Raw genomic sequence first — 22,527 nt, 5'->3', positions numbered from 1 at the left:
AACATTTTGTTTTAAGAGCTTATATAAGATGGTCATGTAATATGGTCATAGGTATGATATAATTGAAATCTAACAACATAAATATATGACATTTATTTTTAGTTTGCAAATAAATAAACTAAATTTTAAGAAGTTTAAATTGTTGAAGTTTCTTGTTGAATATTATATACCATCTTTGCAGTCATGAGGCTCTTCCCCAGATCTTTCTACACTTACATTTTTTCCTAACCTGACTATCTCCATTTTTTTCATTTTCTATACTGCAGTAAAAGTGATAGTCCTACAACTAAAAAATAAAAATAAAAATTTTAAAAAAGACCATGCTGGTCTCCTGTTTAAAACACATAAATTCTGCCAATTGCTTTCATGGTAATATTCAATTAAGAATATGGTTTTATCCAATTAAGAATATGGTTTTCTTAAATATGATCCAAAAACTGGTTTGAGAGGTAGGGGTGCTCCTGGGGCTTTTTTTTTTTTCATATCACAGATTTTGGAGGACATCATTATTGGTTAAGAATTGGAAGCACTAAAGCGCTGTTCTGAATATAACAATAGGTGTCTAGGAGCCCATTCCCTTTCTTGAAGGAACTGAAGAATGTCTTTGGTGATAGAAAGCCTTTTTTTCTTTTTTTTTTTTTAAACATGGAAAAAAGTGAAAACAAAGTGAAAGTAGACTTTGCTAAGTCCTTGGCATGGCTGAGTAGCTTAAACATTCAGCAGCTATGAATGACCTGCATTGAACCTGAAACTAATGGGTAAGACAATCCAGGTAGCTTCTCAGATTTAGGTGCTTTAGGTGCTCTGATGAACAAGATGCCTATGTGTGAGCTGACTTGTCTCTCAATAATTGGTGAGGAAATACAGAGGATGGGACAGTGGCTTCTCAAAAATGTCTCTCCATTTCTTTCCACCAAGGTCCTCGGCATCCTGTGCCTTCTCTCGGGCCTACAGCCTCCTTCTTTCATTCAGTCTGTTCCTTGCTTTCCAGCCTCAGCATGGGTGGTAAGTGAAAGATTTCTTACTTTTAATATTGCTTACTTGTTTCTTGGTTTTTTCAAATCTCAATAATCTAGTCAAATAACTATATTCTATTCTTACGTTATGAGTGTCAATGATCTATCCCCTTCCTCTCCCTCCCCTCGTTTTCTTCCTCTGTGTTTTACTTACACATATATTCCACTAAAATAAATAAATATAAGGTGCTGAATGCCTAATTGAAAAAAAAGTAGAAATTAGTAACAGAGATATACTGTCAAAACTGAGATTGAAGTGAAATGGCATAAATTTGACATGTTGATCCTTGGCATACTTATCCTTAAACTTCCATTAGAAAATAACTGAAGACATCGCAACAGGAAAAATATACCACTATAATGGGAAAATAAGTCTACCATTGATTTTCTGGAATTTAGAACTCGAGTCTGTTATTGATGTGTTATAATTATAAGATCATAAATTGACATTATTGGCTAATACACACTTCGGTCTTACAAATTTATGAATATGACCATGCATAAGTTCACAGAAGGTTTATGCTAATCATGTCTTATAGCTTTGAAGTATAAGAACCTTATCAAAGAACACTAAAGGTAATTGTCCCTCTCTCCAAATTAGCTTTTTAAAAGAGAAAGCATTGAAAATTTCAAAACTCCAGGCTGGGCACAGTGGCTTACACCTGTAATCCCAGAATTTTGGGAGGCTGAGGACGGCAGACCACCTGAGGTTTGGAGTTCGAGAACAGCCTGGCCAACATAGTGAAACTCCATCTCTACTAAAAATACAAAAATTAGCCAGATGTGGTGGGGTGGGGGAGGGCGCCTGTAATTCCAGCTGCTGGGGAGGCTGAGGCAGGAGAATTGCTTGAACCCAGGAGGCAGAGGTTGCAGTGAGCCGAGATCGCATTACTGCACTCCAGCCCCAGCCGCAGAGTGAGACTCCGTCTCAAAAAACAAAAAATAAATAAATAAAGTTTTAAAAATACAGTTTTTTTCCTAAGATAAATTTTAAAAGGGACAGAAACATAAACACTAAGAAATTAAAAGAGAGGAATAAAACTAACCTTAACTCCAAATTAAGATCAAAACACAACCAATAAGCAAAATCAAATCTTAAAAAGATCATACTGAATACTTAGAAGTATATTTATCTTTCTATAATTATCACTGAAAAGTGAAAATAGATCAAATAATGTTTTATTAAAAATACCTAAATTTGACCGAGAACGGTGGCTCACGCCTATAATCCCAGCACTTCGGGAGGCCGAGGTGGGCGGATCATGACGTCAAGAGATAAAGACCATCCTGGCCAACATGGTGAAACCCTGTCTCTACTAGAAATATAAAAATGTAGCCATGAGTGGTGGTGCATGCCTGTAGTACCAGCTACTCGGGAGGCTGAAGCAGGAGAATCGCTTGAACCTGGAAGGCGGAGGTTGCAATGAGACGAGATGGCGCCATTTCACTCTAACCTAGTGACAGAGTGAGATTCTGTCTAAAAACAAACAAACAAACAAACAAACAGAACAAACACAAAACAAACAAAAAACCTAAATTTAAAAATAACCATGAGGTAATTTCAAGAAATATTCAATTATCGATCACTTTCAATATGCTGTTCGAGGTATCAAATGTTATTTTTAAATATTGAAAAAGAATGTACACTACCAATATTAGCTTGTCACTTAACATTTTCTCTTTATATCCCAAATTCATTGCATGAGGCTAGAACAATGGATTAGGTAGTGTACCGTGATCGTGCTCTTTACAGCTGTTAGTTTCATTTACTATTATTGCGGTAAGCCTCCTCTCCACAAAGCAACCTGATGGTGTTTTCATTGTTTAGTATAGCTAAACACATTCTGTAGCATCACACTTAAGTCTGTCACACTGAATGCTAAATTATCTATTAACAATAATAATAGTCCAGTAAGAGGTTGAATTAGTTAGAATTTCAAAGCGTGGACTGTACGACAAATTGTCTGGATTTATATCCCGGCTATTCTGTTTACTATGGGCACATGAACTTTCTATCTATAAAGTATGAATGCTAATAATACAACTTACCTCACGTGATTGCTGTGAAGAGTACATGAATTAAGAGTACTTGAAGAATAAAACACTTAAAAGGAGTGATGAAACACAGGAAAACATTTTTTAAATTCTAGTTATGCTATAATATTACTATAATTTGCATGATGTAAGGACAGAGGCTTTTTTTTTTTCTACATTAATATATTTTCAGTCCATAGAATAGATGATAACACATGTTAGGTGCTCTAAACATTCTGCTGAATAAGTGAACATTTACCAAACACTTTTAACTGTCAGGTGCTGAGATAAATATTTCATATGCATTACTTCTTTCGTCTTTCTAATAAACCTTTTCATTAAATAGACTTGTATGTTCCTTTTCCTGACATGGGGATTAAAACATAAGTTAAATTAATGGCTGAGTATCACCTGATTAGGAAGCTTATTAATTTCCTGTTTCTGCTGTAAAAATTACCCAACTTAACAGCTTAAGCAACCCATATTTTCATCTTACAGTTTTGGATTTCAGAAGTCTGAAATATGTTTTATCAGGCTAAATCCACGGTATTAAATTTTTAAGTTTATCTCTGGAGGCTTTTGGGGGAGAAACTGGTCTTTTTTGTTATTTTTTTGATGCTGTTTTTATTGTTGTTTGTTTGTTTTCCTTTTGCCTTTTCCAGCTTTTAGAGGCCTTCTGATTTCTTCAGCTTATGGCTTACTTCCTCCTATACAAAACAAACACACACACAATGAAAACACACAAAAACTGTAAACCCTGAGAAACACAAAATGTTTTAGTGAAAATAAAAGAACTGTAGAAGACTCAAATAAATAAAATGGAAACACAAAAGGGGACATTATAACTGATACCATTAAAATGAGAAAGGATTATTAGAGAGACTATTACAAACAACTATATGGCAACAAAATCAAAAACCTAGTGGAAATGGATAAATTTATAGATGCATACAACCTACTTAGATTGAACCGAGAAGATTGAACCTGAACAATTGCAAATAACAAGATTGAATCTGTAATAAAAAAGACTCCAATCAAAGAAAAGTCTAAGGTTTGATGGCTCGTCTGCAGAATTCTATCAGAGAAGTAATATCAATTTTCCTCAAAACTCTTTCAGAAAATTGAAGAAAATTCTTCTAAATTCACTTCATAAGACCAATAGTATCCTGATACTAAAACTAGACCAGAACATAAAAACAAAAGAAAACTATAGGCCAAGATACTTGATAAACATAGAAGCAAAACTCTTAAACAAAATACTAGCAAACAGAATCCAGCATTACATTAACATGATTATTCCCCATGATCAAGTGGGATTTGTCCCAGGGATACAAGGATGATTCAGCATACTCATATCAACAGACTTTATATATCACATCAACAGAATGAAGAAAATACTCATACGATTTTTCCATCTATGCATAAAAAGCATTTGATAAAACTCAACATCTCATCATGATAAAAACTCTCAAAAAACTAAGAAAGAACATATCTCAACACAATAAAGACCATATGACAAAACCGCTGCTAACATCATACTAAATGGAGCAAAGCTAAAAGCTTTTTATCTGAGAACTTGAATAAGACAAGGATGTCTACTCTTATCACTTTTATTCAACTAGTCCTAGTCAGTTCAATTAGGCAAGTGAAAAAATAGAGGGCATCCAAATTGAAAAGAAGGAAGTCAAATTGTTGATGGTCAAATTGTTTCTGTTTGCAGACAAAATGATCTTATATATAGAAAATCCTAAAATCTCTACCAAAAAAACCTCTTAGAACTGATAAATGAATTCAGTAAAGTGGTAGGTTATAAAATCAACATGCAAAAATCAGTAGTGTATTTATACACTATGACAAAATAGCAGAATAAGAAATCAACAAAGCAATCCCATTTACAGTAGCTATATTTAAAACAAACCTAGGAATACATTTAACAAGGACACGAAAACCCTCTACAAGGAAAACTATAAAACACTGATGATAGAAATTAAGAGGACACACAAGAAAATGGAAAGACATCCCACGTTGATGGATGGGAAGAATTAATATTGTGAAAACAACCATACTACCAAAAGAGATCTAAAGATTCGATGCAATACTTATGAAAGTGCCAATTCATAGAAATATTTAAAAACTATAAAATTCATATGGAGACGAGATACTTTAAATAGGAAAGCAATATTCAGCAAAAAGAATAAAGCTGGAGGCGTCATACTTTCTGGCTTCAAATCATACTAGAAAGCTATCATAACTAAAAATGCATGGAACCGACATCAAACCAAACACATAGACCAATGAAACAGCATAGAAAACTCAGAAATAAATCCACAAATTTACAGCCACTAATTTTTCATAAAGGCACTAAGAACATACATTAGAGAAAGCATTCTCTTCAATAAATGGTGCTGAAAAACATGTTATTAAACATTGTATGAAGTCTTCACAAAAAATTCTAAGTAAAACTACAATATGATTAGACAATTCCACTATTCAGTATGTATTCACAATAAAGAAAATCAGTACATTGAAGAAATAATTGCACTCTCATATTTATTGCAGCTCTATTCACAATAGCCAAGACATGAAATCAACCTAAGTGCCCATCAGCTGTTGAAAGGATAAGGAAAATGTTTATATATACACAGTGGAGTACTATTTAGCTACATAAAATAAGGAAAATCTGTTATTTACACAGAATGGATGAGTTTGGAGGGTAAGTAAAATAAGGCAGGAACAGAAAGTAAACTACCATGTGTTCTTATATGTGGGAGCCAAAAAAAAAAAAAAAATGGTATCATAGAAGTAGAAGGTAGAATACTGGTTACTAGAGACTGGAAAGTGTGCAGAGGATAGCCATAGGTTGGTTAATGAATATAAAATTACAGCTAGATAGAAGGAAGACATTCTAGTGTTCTATAGCACTGTAGCTTGACTACAATTAACAACCATTTATTGTGTATTTTCAAAATCACTAGAAGAGCAAATTTTGAATGTTCCCTACCCAAAATAATGGGAAATGTCTTAGATGATAGATATACTAATTACCCTGATTTGATCAGCACATTGTATACGTGCCTTGAAATATTTCACTGTATCCCATGAACACGTACAATTATTATGTGTCAATTAAAAATAAATGCAAAAATCAAAACTATCCTAAAAACATATCATGAGTGAACAGATAGGTAATACTAGGAAAATTAAAAAAAATAAAAAATGCATATAGAATCAAAACCTAAAACTCAATTTCTTATGAAAAAATATATTCTATATCATATATCTGTTTTTTTAAATCCTATAATAGAAAAAGACAAGGAATAGCAAGTGAGAGAGTATCTCCTTATGGTTTTGAATTAGATTTCCCAATGACCTATGTTTTTCATCTTTTTATGTGCTTTTTGGCATATCTTATTTGGAGAAATTTCCATTAAAGCATTTTGCCTACTTTGAAATTAGTTCCTTTGTTTTAAAGTTGTGTTATAAGAGTTCTTTATATATTCTGAATATAAGACCTGCATTGGGTATATGCTCTGCATATATGTTCTCCCATTTTGTGGTTTGTTTTACTTTTTGATAATGTCCCTTCATGCACCAAAGTTTTTACTTTTGATGAAATCCAGTTTGTCCATGTTTTTGTTCACGTTTTTGCTGCCACACCTAAGAATCCATTGCCAAATCCAAGATCATAAAGATTGACTTCTATTTTTTTTTCCTTAGAGTTTAATTTTTTAACTCATATTTGGGGTTGTTCTTCCACTTTGAGTTAATTTTGTATATGATGTGAGGTAGGAGTCTAATTTCCTTCTTTGCATGTGGATGACCAATTATTCCAGCATAGTATCTTGAAGAAATTCTTGCCCCACTCAATGATCTTGGCACTCTTATTGCAAATGAATTGACTATGAATGTATGGGTTTGTTTCTGGGCTCTTAATTCTGTTTGATAGACCTATTCGTCTATGCTTATGTCAGTCCCTCAGAGTCTTGGTAACTAACTGTAGCTTTGTGGTAAGTTTAGAAATCTAGAACATTGTCCTTTTTAAGATTGTTTTGATTATTTTGAATCCCTTGCAACTCCATATGAACTTGAGGATTGGCTTCTCCATTTCTGCCAAAAGAAAAGGTCATCAAAATGAGGATTCAATTAATTGTATAAATAATGTATTCATTCAATCTGTAGATCATTTTGGGTGGTACTGCCAATTTAACAATATTACTGGCATGAGCACGGGATGTATTCCATTTATTTAGGTGTTCTTATATTTCTTTCAGCTCTTATTTTTTGGTTTTCAGTAAATAAGACTTTACCTTTCTTTGCTAAATGTATTCCTAGATATTTTGGGGTTCCTTTTCCTGTTATTGAGAATGAAATTGTTCACTTAATTGAAATTGAAATTGTTCAAACTTGAGGTAGAATACATTGGGAAGATTAATGTTAATTATTTTTAAAATGCTTGATATAATTCATTATTGAAACTACTTGGTTCTGGAATTTTGTTTGCTGGGATGTTTTTTGATTACTGATTCATTTTCTTTACCTTTATTTAGTCTTCTCAGATTTTCTGTTTATTGAGTTAATGTTGGTAGTTTATTTCTAAAAATATGTTCATCTAGAATAATTTATTACAGTATATTATGGGTCAAATTTTACACCCCCTCCCAAAATTCAATGTTGAATTCCTAATCTGCATTACCTCGGAATGTGACCTCATTTGGAAATATGGTCTGTGTAGATGTAACCAGTTTAAAATGAAGCTGTTAGGGTAGACCTTCATCCAATCTAACTGGTGTTTTTTGCAGAAGGGGACATTTGGATACAGACACAGACATGAACAGAGGAGAGACCATGTGAAGAGTCAAAGGGAGAATGCCATGTGAAGACAGAGGAATGGAATTATCCATTTATATGCAATAAAATGCCAAAGATTGCCAGCAAATCACCAGAAGCTTGGAACAGTATGGTAAGAACTTTTCCGCAGGTTTCAGAGGGAGCATAAATATCTACCTCCAGAGACATAATAAGGTTGATTCTGACAGTTTTCTCATGTTTCTTGGTGTTTCTGGGGCAGAATGGGCCCGCAATTTCTGGTAGCTTTACTTCTGGTGTCACCCCTTGCCTGATTTGTAAGCAAAGTTTTACTGAAACACAGACACAGTCATTTGTTTACATTTTGTCTATGGCTGCTTTCGAACTACAGTTTCAGAGCTGAATAGCTGCTAGCTAGATAGTAATTTACTACAAGCTTAAAATATTTAATAACTTTTCCTTTATAAAAAGTCTGCAGAATCCTGTTTTAGAATTTTTGATGAACATGATATGTTGCAAAATAAAGTGTCTTATGTCTTTTGTTCTAACATATAAGCCATTTATTTCTTTTTATTGTTTTATTCCACTGGCTTGAAGATGATCAGTAAAATGTTGAATAAAAATACTGAAAGTGAATATTCTTCCCTTCTTTCTACTCTTAGGAAAAATGCATTGTATTCTCACCCTAATATATGATGCTAGCTGTATACAAGAATATATTTCCCTTTTCAGCACCCCCCCACTCCTTGACAAACATCTATACTTTTCAACAAATTTTAATATATTCCGTCATTATTTTTTCAAGTATTTTACTATTATTTTTCTCTTATTCTGGAGTCTCTCTCTCTCTCTATATATATATATATACAGGCTAAATATATATATATTTAGAACATTATATGTCTATATATATATATATATTCTAAACCAGTTAATATTTTCCTGATGCTCATTAAAATTTTATTTATTTTTAACATTTCTTTCTCCAGGTTTAATATTAGTTTTATTGTTATGGCTTCAATTTGCTTCGTATTTTTTTCTGAAGTGCCTAATCTGCTATTAATAAAAAATAATGAATATTTCATTTCAGACTTTGTATTTTTATGTCTAGTAGTTTTGTTTCAGTTTTATAGTTTTTGTTTCTCTTCAAATATTCATGATTCATTATAAATATTAGGCATATTTATAGTAATCATTTTAAAATTGTTTTTGTTAGCTTCATTTTTCTCTTAAATGTGGTTTACCTTTTCCTACTTCCTTGCATGTTCAGTACTTCTGGTTAATTGCTTGACATTGTGAATATAATGTTTTTGTGTGTATGTGATTTTCTAACCTGAAATAAGAAAAAGAAGAAACAATTCAGTGAAGTGGAAAATATATCAAACTGTGCAAATATGCAACATACAGTAGTGCTACAATTACCAATAAAGAATGACCAACTTAGCAATCATTCAAGAAAATTCAATTTAAAACAATAAACTTATTCCTCAACCAGGAAGTAAGACTTCTGTACCTTACTAAGAAATTAGTAAGAGTTTAAGTGTTTTCAGTAGAATAATCTTACAAAATTATGATCCAGGCAGTTAATGTAAAAGTTAAACAAAATGTCAAATGCATAAACATGCCAGTATCCACAAATGTTCAAAGCGAGTTGTTAAGTGAAAAACGGCAGTTTCAGAAAAGTACATAATATGTAATGAATTGATACAAACGCTACACACACATACCACACAATTACATATTTCTACAAGTAAAAGTCATATCAGTATATTCAAAATAGCCTGAAAGAACTCATATGAAACTGATAATGGTGATTATTTATGGGATTCAGGAAAGGCTAGGACAAGTGTAGATAAGTGTTATTGAAAGCTGGAACATTAGATTTAATTGATGGGCATATTTTGCCTTTTTTTCTATAGAATTCAGCTATTTTTAAAATATGAAAATTCCCTTTGGAGAATTAAAATAATCTAAATGTATAACACAAATTAAAGGGTTATTCTCTGTGTAAGGGAGAGTGATGGTGGGTGAGAGATTGAGAATGGATAAGAATCATTGATGCTTTGGCCTATATACTTCAATAACATTTGCCTACAAGATAAACTACTTTTATATTTTTCCAGTAATGCAAATATAATTATGCTTTGCAGAGACCAGCACATTTTAAAAATGATAACATCAGAAAGTAAATATTTTAGGCTTTGAAGGCAATATTATCTCTATCATAACTACTTCTCTTTGTCATTGTAAGAAAACGTATACTGCTGTCTTTTTTTGTTTTGTTTTGTTTTGGAGACAGGGTCTTACTCTGTCACCCAGGCTGGAGTGCGATGGTGCAATCTTGGCTCACTGCAGCCTCCTCCTCCCAGGTTCAAGCTATTCTCCTGCCTCATCTTCCAAATAGCTGGGATTACGGGTGCGCGCCACCATGCCTGGCTAATTTTTGTGTCTTTAGTAGAGATGGGGTTTTGCCATGTTGGCCAGGCTACTCTCAAACTCCTGGCCTCCAGTGATCCTTCTGCCTCGGTCTTCCAAAGTGCTAGGATTACAGGCATGAGCCACTACACCCACCAGAAAGCAGATATTGGCAATATATAAACTAATCAGTTTGGCTACTTTCCAGTAAAACTTTGTCAAAGTAGACGGTGAACTGGATTTGACTTTTGGACTATTAATTGGTCTGCTAGTGCTATGAATACTTCTATTACTGTGTAGATAAAAAAATAGCGACTTATATGTGATTATCTGCGCTATTGTAATGACATATCAGATGCATTTTATGTAAAATGTATAGTGACATGTCAGATTAATTTAAGAATATGATTAAATGTCTATTTGAAAGATAAGATTAAAAATGTAGTCAACTTTTCCAATTCAAAAGATATTAGTAATATTTGCATAAAATTTACTTGCTATTGATTCAGTCAAATAAAATGCCACTCAAATTACACAAAATACCTGTAAAAATACAAAATCTGAAACTTAAGAATTAAGAGGAAAATTCATGCCTATTTGAAAAATAGTTTTTTATTGAAAATAAACTAAGTATAATTTTAAGACACATTTAGAAATGTGTTTCTAGAGAGTTATACACCATCTTATTTTTTGCAAGCAGTTCTAAGGTGAGCATAAAATTATCATTTGATATAGTTGAGCTAGCATGTCACACAAAATACCCAAATCACTAATATATTGTAATATTTTGCTGAACTAAAGTCATGTGTTTGAACTAGAACATGAACCAACATCTTAATAGCTAAAAGTTCTCTTGAATTACTTAATTTTAAAACACTGATTTATGATGCTGTAAAAAAACTAATGGAGCATGTTTTCTAATTCTGTCTTTTAATTTACAAAAGCATCTCAGGCTTATGATGTCTAGTAGCTTTACAAAAGAAGGAAACAATGAAACTTATAATGATAATTTATTCAGAATGAAAATATGATCAAAATGATTATTACAATTTAATGAACACCGATTATATGCTGTTAACTTTACACATAGTATCTAATTTAATCTGCAGATAAACCTCTATGGCAACTAAAGTTACCACCACTTTACAGACATATAGAAAGGAAATGCTTAAGTTGTTGCCATGATTGTAGTGATGATAAATGGTGGAGATAAAATTCTTTTAGCATGGTGAGTGCTATCTTCTAAGAAGTTATTTTTTCCGCTGCACTTTGTGAGCGCTCCTCCAAGAAGGACTCTGTATTATCCAGCTAATTTGCAGCTGAATTCAAAATCAATATGATCTGTTCTTAAAATCTTCACATCTGTGGTAAACTGAGGAACTGTCAGCTTTTGGTAATTATTTTTGTAAAGCAAAATTGTACATTAAAAAAAACAAAAGCCTTTAGCTGTATGGCCTAAGGCAAATTTACTTAACCTCTATGAACTTCATTTGTCTTATATGTAAGAAGGTAAAAATAAGAACACAAGAACAACAGCAACAATAGTGACAACAACCAGAACTCTCAGAGCAGTTTTGGAAATTAAATATGAAGGAAGTGGAAAAATATTTTAAGTTTAAACTCAGTATGTAAAGGGAAAATCACATATAACCAAAATTAGATTGAAATTTCTTAAATTTCTTAAATCATCCATCATATTGATTTTGTTCTTTCCTACCACACAGTAATAAAGAGAATATGATGAGTCACTATGGTAGTTAACCTGTAGACAATGACTTTCTTATTAAAAAAAATTATTTCCCCCCAAATATTCTGATATGTGCATATTGCTGGGGGATAATTCTCCATAATTTTCAAATTTCTACACATTTTGAATCCAATTCTGTTTTGGATCATCTTTTCAAGGATGTTAAATAAAAACAGCCTAGAAATACAGAAACAATATATCCCTCCAAGCCAGAGTTCAGAATTGTTTCTTGAACAGAATAATTAAGGTAATATTTCTGCTGGGGGCATAGTTGGGGAACTTTCTAGCATCACCCAGCTATGACTGAAGATTCCTAACCTTAGGCATCCTCAGATGTCAGACAAACCTAGTGAATGTGCACATGGATCTGGTCCCATCTTGCCATCATCCCTGTGGTACTGAGGTAGGGGAGACAAAAGGAACTGATGTGAACGCTACCATCCAATCCGTGAGTGAAGGACTCCTTTGTTTCTGACTTAGGAAATCTTGTGTTTTCCATAATGCTGTAGCAGGATAACTTGTTAGCTTTGAAGTAGGGAACGACATATCCTTCACAAATTTTTAAATGGATGAGATGTAAATTTTCTACAGAGCAGGTGAGTTTAAGGTTTTGTTTTATTGTGCATCAAATAATTTTCAAAAATTTAAATTTCATCTGATCTCAAACAATTGTCTCTTTTTTTAAAAAAAATATACCTTTTTGGTTGTTTATCTTTATGGAGTTTGTAGTCTGTAAATTGAACCTGGGCAAGTAGCTTTTTGCCTAAAGAAAAAAATACATATTTAGTAATTAATTTCTAAAGAGTGTAATAAATAAGAAAAGGGAATTTTGATGTTCTTTCCAAAAGCAGTTTTTAAAATAGCAATCATTTAGAAACAATATTTGGGTGAAACCTTTCAGACAAAATTGTAAGTCCCTTCAAATTTAATTTCATCTTTTTCCTCAACATGTATATGATTATAGTTAGATATCCCATTGTAATCTGACATATGATTTCTCAACAAATTTGATCGTGTATTTATCTTCAATTTTGAAATAAATTTTTAAATTTTCTGTTTCATATAAGCACCAGATAAGGCAGTTAAAACCACCTTGGAAAATATACGTGTGCACATGCACATGTGCACACACACACACACATTTAAAAATAAAATTCACATTGCAGGAGGGTATATTCTCTCACTATGAGAAGTGCTCAAGGCCTGGGGCTGCTGACAGACATGGCAGTCTTTCCCCAAGACCCATACCCAGTAAGTTGATCAATAGGTAGAATTACATTTCAGTTTTGAATTCTTGCTCTCTTGTCTTTTTTTTCCCCTGATGACTTCCTTCTCTTTTTTGTCTTCTATTTTCTATCTCTCTTGTAACTAAGCAACTTTTCTGTAATTAACTTATATTATATATGCAAATGATGAAAATGCCTTGCTTTTGGTTTTAAAAAATTATTATTTGTTTTATTATGTTGTCCTTGAACTGGAAAGGCAGGAAATCATGATTCTGGGTATCACGAAGTCAGTGTATGTCACTGGTCAAAAATTATACTTATTTCCAAAAGACTAGTAATGACATAGTTGCTGAATATATTGATTTTAAACTACCGAATGGCTAAGCAAGTGCCTATGTGACTCCCCAGAGACGATGCTACCTGCAAGTACTTGGGAGTTGCTGCACCTAAAGTATTACTAAGTGCAGCTTTCTTGCACTTGAATTTATAATAATGCAATAAATTCACAAAACAGATTATCATACATTTATTGTATTTGGTCCAAAACCTCAGAAAACTTGGGTCTGAAATACAGCTTTATCATTTATTCAGTGTAGAACATTGAAAAGGTTGACCTTCAGTTTCTCATCTCTAAAATGGAAATAATTACAACATTTATTTATAGTACTGTTCAGTATTAAATGAGGTAGCATGTATTAAATAAATAGAATGGTTGGCCTATATTGATTTCGATATTGCTAGGTACTACTATTGCCAATGAACCCAGAGGCTTGCCAAAGGTCACAAATTTGCAACTGAATCACAGCAATTTTTACTGCAAATGACCAGCTTGTATCCCTATAAATTCTAAAATACATTCTGAATTTTTGCTCATTGGGTGATTAGTCAGTTTTGTTGTTATTACATACATCTTATTATATTAATATTATTTAGAAATTAACAGGTGTTAAAAGTAACAGTGTTTCATGGATTACATTTTCAATAATGTATCATTTATTTTTTAATGTGTACATTTTTTAAGTAAAATTCATCATCTTTCCTCTTGTGTTCTTTTAAAGTTTATCTTGCCTCAGCTATCAAGGTCAATGAGAGTTCCAACTATATTTTAGCCAAATTATTAATAGTCACTTGTTAAAGACTACAGAAACTCATTTGATAATACATACTATCAATTATATATTAGGCTTATTTTTAAACAATAGTCAAAAGAAAAAGATAGCAATAGCATAAAAGCAAATGAGAGACAAGTAGCTGAAAATTAAAATTCATGTGTGTAGCTAATTATAATAGAGGCACATAAAAAATACTGGAAGCCTGGAGGATCTAAACAAATAAGCATGAATAAGTAAGGCAACCTAGAGTAGGACGTTAAGGTACCATATTTAAATTCAAATTGCAGGAAAGCCATATTTTATCACGGCTTTGAGACTGCCCTCTTGCTTTATTCGTAAATTTCCCCATTAGCTTTATTGTTGAAAGATTTAAAAGCAAGTTTTCAGAGTGTGTCCCGTACCCCTCCAAAATCTCTAAACAATTATCCTTATGCTGGGGCTCTATTATTCACCACATTTCTTTTACCAACTTTTTACCTACCATTTCTGAAAACCATTTCCCTTTCCCGTATGTCAAAGGTGTTAACTATCTATTTCACATCAGCAGAACAAGTTTTTTATGTCATTTTACACTATGTAGATTTACATGCATATCATAATAGAAAGGATGCATCAACATAAAGTGATTTAATAAATCTGTATTATGTCAGGTTTTGTGCTTTTGTCTTGTTCTTTTAACAAAATGAGATTACGTTATATCTCTAAACTCTAAATCGTTATTCTGTGTTGTCATAATTCTTCCTTCCTTGAATGCAGTTATTAATGAAACTTTGTTAATATTCCAAAAGAGCAGCAACTTTTATAATATAGATGTAATCCCAGGCCCTTGTAATGGGCATAATTGTTGGATCCCAAGTTAGGGAACCTTGGATGCAGCATCATTATACATTTAATCCTATGAATAGAACTACTTTAGTTTCTTATAATTTTTCTTTCTCTTTCAGATTAATTGGATTTTTTGGATCAACTTTTGCATGGAGATCAATTTATTCTTCATAGATCTTGCAGAGCTACTTAATTTTCTTTTAATAAAAGATAATAATTAATGATATATCAAAAGCCATCTACAACAATATAATGAATATAAAAAGTAAAAAATAAATTTAAAACATACCTAGAAACTGAAAGCAGAGACTAATATAAAGTGAATAATCATCAACTTGATTCATGAAGTTTTATTTTTCATTAAAATAAATCTTGAAGGTTTGGAATAGCTTTTCTTGCAAGAGTTAATGGCTGCTCTTTTTCTATGTTTGTATTTTTTAAAATTAATTAGACTTGTCTGATAAATGGAAGTGGTACAGTTTAATTTGAATTTCAGACAAACGCCAAATATTGCATGGGGCACAATTATGCTAAAAACTTTTTCTTTGTTTATTTCAAATTCAAATTTTATTGAAGTTCCTATTTTTAATTTACTAATCTGTAAACCCTAGTAATTATAATAAATGGAAACTCACTGAAACAATGTTAATATAGTAAAGATATTCTTTGAAAAATCCATTATCTTTACATAACAATTTATTATAAATGAGAATTGTAATGAATTTTAGAGATATGTAATTCAAGTCTGTTGGGTATATTAGTTTCCTCTAAATTATTATTGTCCAGACTATTTCATAAAAAATCATCATTTATAGTTTATGGCTGGGAATTTAATTTAAGTATGCTGCTTCTTTATTTCAATAATATTTTTAAAGCCTTTTATACAAATATAAAGATGGAGTAAGTTTGCAACAATCAGATAAAAATACTGCAGTGGCAAGAGAACAGCCTCTTGTTAAATACTAGTTTCTTTTACAGTATTGCTAGAGTATGATGATAATCACTGTATTTTTATCAATATTCTCATTTCCTAGTTTACCATCTCTAGTTGTTTTAACTCTTTTGCATCCAGCATACGTTCATTCTACTTGTCATTCTAATCACCGTCTTTGATACATTCTAATTTATTATTGCCTTCTATTCTCATCTTGTCATCTCGGAAATTTGTTAAATCACCCGACTCCTCATTCTGAAAATTGTACATGTGTAAACCCTGCCTAAAATGGTGTCTCAGCTTTTTGAACAGATATACTGTATGATTACATTGCTTCATGTTATTTTCAGAGTTAGCCAAAAGCCTTCACTCTTCTAGGTATGTATTTCTTGCAAATCTCTGTTTATCTTCACATTTTACTGGTTGGTTTAGTTTTTTTTTGTTTGTTTGTTTTTAATGCAGGACTTTATAATTATCTCTATAAGAATAGCTGATATTCTGCCAAAGTCATTCATTTTGTCAACAGTCAAACTTGCTTCTTTTGCCTCTTAGCTTTCTCTCTCAAGTTTCTCAAATCACTGATTTAAAAGAAGATGCTGTAGAATATTACTGTGGTAGGAAGAATAGTGATTCTCAAAGATATCCATATCCTAATCCCCAGAACCTGTGAATCTGTTACAGTCCATGGCAAAAGGGATTTTGTTGGTGTGACTAAGTAAAGGAACTTAATGAGGGGATGATCCTGGATTATCCAGTATGGCCCAACCTAATTATATACCACATTATTGGTATAAAGGGACATGGGTCCTTAAAATTGAAGAATCATTCCTGACTACAGTCAGAAGATATGAGTACGAAAGAATAATCAGAGAGGTGAACAGTTGCTGGATTTGCATATGAGCAAGGGGGCCACAAGCCAAGGAATGGGGACAGCCTCTGGGAGCAGGAAAAGGCAAGGACAGATTCTTTCCTAGGATCTCCAGAATACACACTTTTATTTTAGCCTAATCAGACCCATGTTACACTTCTAACCTACAGAACTGTAAGATGATGAATTTCTATTGTTTTAAGCCACTAAGTTCGGGATAATTCAGAAGCAAATTCACCAATAGGGTACTAATAAAAGTACCTTTCCTGTTTGATTTATAATCACTAGTGCGGAGATCTCTTGGTACAAATTTTTAATTATACATTCATTGATCTAACTTATATCAGCTTGAAAATGGAATAACTGGATTTGAAAACAGAACAAGTGGCTTTATTTATTAAATTAAACATAAAATTATTTGGTTAAATTATAGATAATATAGCATTTTCCCAATGGTTCTTGGATATTGGAAAAGGCATTGTGCTCAAAATCAAACTAACATGAATTATTGGTAATAAAATAAAATAGCTTCAAAGGATTTCATAATAAAAATTAGGGAGAGTATAAGTAACACAACATTATGAAATGGAAGCGTATTACCTGAAAGTTTTCATTTCAATTCATTTTAATTTAAAGCAATGATTGTAAAAACTTAAAGACAAAAAGTGTGTAAATTAGGTCTTTAGGTGTTTTTGCCTATGATTAGAAGTCATTAGTGTTATGGGATTTTTGTGTGATGTCCATTTGCATGTATTTCTAGGAGATTATTGTTTGGTTTCCACTTATTTATGTCACGTTGTATGAGAGGACATTTTGCTCAATGCTTAGATTAGGGAAAAAGCTCACTGAAAGCACAAATTAAAATGCTTTAGTCTTAAATGACACAGGACACCTAACATTTATACTTTATATAAACTACATGCTATGCCTGTATATTGGAGTAAAGCTCTAGATAATTGTCTATGAAAATAAATCTCAAAATGTTCATATATTGTCATATATTGTATAACAAAGTAGTCTGCTGTGTCATTCAAAAATGTAAACTTAAAAGTAAGTGAGTACTATGGTTTATGTCAATTTCCAGTTAAAATCAGTTAAGGAGTGGTAACATGTTCCCAATATCAAATACTATACAGAGCACAATTGCTGATACAAGTGAAAAAAAATCATGAGAATTCATAAAGATTTAGCAGCAAAGAAAGGTGCTACTGGAATAAATATGCACATACTGTAATAAATAAGTAAATGGTTATATGAAAAAATGAGTAGCTGAGAAACTTAATTCTTTCCTGAGTTGAACATCCTAAACAATATTACTAAGGAATTCTTTCCATGAATTTTTTATAGTTTCTAGTTTCTATATAAAATTTTCTAATGGGCACATTAGTTTTCAGTTGTTCTTTTAATAGATTGCCCCCAAATTTCTTGTCTTAAGACAACACAGATGTATGAACTTACAGTTCCAGATGTTAGAAATTTGAAATAGCTCTCACCATGCTAAAATCAAACTCTACAAGACTGTATTTCCTCTGGTGGCTCTAAGGGAGAAATTGTTTTTTTTACCTTTTCTGGCTTCTGGAGGACACTGCAATCTTTGGTTGTGGCCCCATCCTCCTCCATTTTCAGTGTATATCATTTTAACATCTTATTCCATCTCCGCATCTCATGGACTCTGACCTTCTTCCTTTGTCTTGTGAGGACCTGTGATATCTCAATCTCAAGCTTCTTAAATAATGATATATGCAAATCTCTTTCACCATTTGAGGTAACATATTTATAGGCTCTGGGATTAGGGCATAAGAATTTTGTGGGAGCATTTTTTTTTCCTACACAAAATGACTCTTTTCAGTTCAATGCACCTTAATTAAATCATCGATTTTTCCAAGTTAGCCACTGAAATAATAATTTATATGTATATATAATTTTTAAAAAGCTATTATTTGGTAAAGGTTTGTTTGTATTATAGAGTGAAAGCCACAACCAACTGAAAAGAATGCTGTATGTATGTCGGTTAGATACATTTCAAAAAGAATCGGGAAGCAAATGCTAAGACTGGAGTTAGAGGTCGTATCACGAGAAAGATATAATTGAAGATATAATCTACTACCTGCCACTAGCAAGCCATTATCAATCTTCCAGGAAAGTACCCGGGTAGACTCAGGTTTTAGGGGTAGCTTGTGTTTATCAGTGAACCCTCACGTGTACCTCTTGGCTTGGCTGGCAGGAAAGCACAATGCAGTTGATGACTTAATCTTAGACATAAAGAAAATAAATGTAATTATTTTCTTATTTGGCCAGATGATAGGAGAGCAATCTTAGTTTAATCAACTGCTAGATTCTCTGGCACTCCAATTTGGAATTTATTTGCTTTTCTCTGCTTATCCAAAAATTCTACCCTCCCACCTAACCTAATACAGGGCCTTCTTGATTGCAATTCCAAATGATTAGCATTCTAATTACAAATATCTATCAATACAGATCTCAAATGCTGCCAATTAAGAAGTACATTTGGCCAATACCTGGATAAATTTTATATGAGAGTAATTTTAACCTAGTATAATTATCATGCTTGGCAAGAGATTTGCATATATAAGAAAAGTGTCAGTACTTATTAACATTTTCTGTAAACAATCAGGTAATCAATGTATTTACACATTCTTATATGCAAAAGCAGAGCATATGATACAAATACACTTATCTTAGTTTTGATTTAAATAATATTCAGTATTGCAGTATCACTGCACTGTTGGATAAAATGAAAATAAAGTTAGTATTTTAAAAACAAGTGATAAAACAACTAAAGGAAAAGAATTATTCTAGGCAGAAATTTCTTTTCTTTGTAGATACAAGATAGACTTTCTTTGCTACTTTTTAGAAAATTATAACTAGCCCTGGTGTGGTGGCTCACACCTGTAATCCCAGCACTTTGAGAGGCCGAGGCAGGCAGATCATGAGGTCGGGAGTTTGAGACCAGCCTGGCCAATATGGTGAAATCCCATCTCTACTAAAAATATAAACAAAAATTAGCCGGGCGTGCTGGCGGGTGCCTGTAATCCCAACTACTTGTGAGGCTGAGGTAGGACAGTTGCTTGAACCCAGGAAGGTGGAGGTTGCAGTGATCCGAGATCGCACCACTGCACTGCAGCCTGGGTAACAAGAGCAAGACTTCATCTCAAAAAGAAAAAGAAAAAAAAAAAAAAAGAATAACTAAAGTAACTGAAGATTTAGTAATAATATTTTTTAACTGAAAAAACCAAAAACTTTTCCTTTCTTCTAAGATCATTTAAAAAAAAAAATTTCTTTGCTGTCAAATATCAGCCTTCTAATAGTACTGAGAACATAGTAAAAATAATAGAAAAACAATGTGTCGAGGTTATCTTCCTCGCCCTGGTACCTTCAAGTAAAGAAAGTTAACTGCTGAGCGCAGCAGTGCTCAAAGAATTCATGCAGTGAGCAGCTGCCTTCTTTGGGAAAACATGTGTTTAAAAATACCTTCTGCTCCAGGTAACTTTGCTTTTGCAGTCTAAGAAGTTTCAGCTGCTCTCAAGGACAAAAATCAAGAAATCAGGATGTTTTGATAGAAACTGCTGTAAATAGTATAATGGCCAAAATGAGTGTTTTGGCTGTGTCCATATAAAGCTAATAGATCAATAACTTAGATTATACATTCAATTCTGTCAAATAATAACTTAGACTAGTTTCTTTGTACATGATTAAAGTTTTAATGGGCCAATCATATTGGCACATTTGCAGAAGTATATCAAAATGTTTATTTTTCCTAGTTCTGAATTTTGAATTAAAATCAAAGTCCCAAGTTTGGAAGTCATTATTTAAAAGTATGGGTTTAAAGATAACTCTTCTAAGAATACAGAGACTATTCTAGCTATTTTTATAATCATTTCTGCTTTTTGATGGCAATGGTTTTTGATAATAAACTCAATGTTTGAGCCAATAAAATAATAGTCACAAATAAATAAAAGTCAGAGGCAAAATTAATTTTAATTATGTAGTTACTTAGTTTTTTTCATCTTTGAGAAAACAATGTGTTTTTAAAGTAAAATTTAATAACATAAAATAGAATTTATCCTTATAAATGCTATTCCATATGTAAAAATATGATTCACTTTTTACAATTTTGCCAGGGATTTTTTTCTTTGCTTGAAAAGAGAAAAAATAATTAATCATATTTTGCTTACAATATATCAACTAGGTTAATATTTCCAAACATCTGTATAATTGGTCCATATTTTCACATTGAATTCATGTCTTTCTCAATTAGGATTTAGATTTTTGTTAATCCTCTTTAAGTAAAAGAGTCTTCATAGTTCATATAGTGCTTGATTTTAACAACTCTAAATTATAACTATAATGCCACAATTAACCAATTTAATAAGGGTGAAACCAAAAATAGTTAATTTACTAGAAATAATCGGTATGAATAGTTGAGCACAGCATTCTTTTTTTTTTTTTTTTTTTTTGCTAATTTTTGGCTTTGTATAATCAGATCCTAAGATTTGCATCATTATTGATGCTTCTAAATTTTGAAAACATAATTTCAGAATGCAAAGCAATCTCAGTTATAACTCTTTGATTCTCTCCATTTTTGTTCAATTATGAATTGAGTTTCAAGAGATTGACACATTCCACTGGAAATACATATGTCAGTATATGTTAATCTTCTGTCCAGTTAATCTGATAAGTAGGGGATGTAACAAATTATGAATCAATTCCATCAAACTTAATACGGTAGTCAATTTAACACATTTGAATTTTATAATTAAATAATGAATATTTGAGCACCTACTGTTCCATGCTGTTAAAATAAACACATTTAATCCATACCACGCTTCAAATGACTCTATTTGGACTCTAGTAGCTCATTCATCTATCCCATAACACATTTTCTCCATGCTCACTACACAAACAGATGTGTGTTAACAAAGGTATAAAGATATATACATCAAGATCATTCCTCCAAGAAGTTTGAAATGATTTATAGAGTTTGAGATACAAACATGTCACCATAATCCAAGGTGATTATTACTGTGAATAATAATTAAACTGATTGTTATATTAGTCCAAAAAGGCAGAATACATTGTATTTAACGTCAACAAGGCACCATAGAAGAGGTAGTGACTCAAACAGATTTTGAAATATGGTGCATGTTTTTTTAAAGTACAATGAAGCAATTTTAGAGAAGTAAAAATGTTAAAATAAAGGCTTTGTGTATGAAAAACACAATTCCTTTTTTTGTGAATGATTATTTCAACTGAAATGGAAGTGAGATTTATAAATGATAGTGTTGATATATAAAGCTGGAAATAGACTGGGACTTGGTATATACATTAATACTTTACAATTTTGAACTAGTTATTATCATAAGAAAATGTTTTTTTGACTGTGAAATTGGTTAGAATTAATAATTTAGGATATTAAAGCAGAAATATAATTAAAACTTATTTTTGGAGCATATAGATATTAATATAAAATAGATATAAAATGAATAAGTCTGGGCTTGGTGGCTCACATCTGTAATCCCAGCA

The sequence above is a fragment of the Trachypithecus francoisi genome, unplaced genomic scaffold, assembly GCF_009764315.1.
Source record: "Trachypithecus francoisi isolate TF-2019V2 unplaced genomic scaffold, Tfra_2.0 Lachesis_group5, whole genome shotgun sequence".
NCBI lineage: Eukaryota > Metazoa > Chordata > Mammalia > Primates > Cercopithecidae > Trachypithecus > Trachypithecus francoisi.
The sequence above is the reverse complement of the archived record's forward strand: the minus strand, read 5'-3'. Positions refer to the sequence as shown.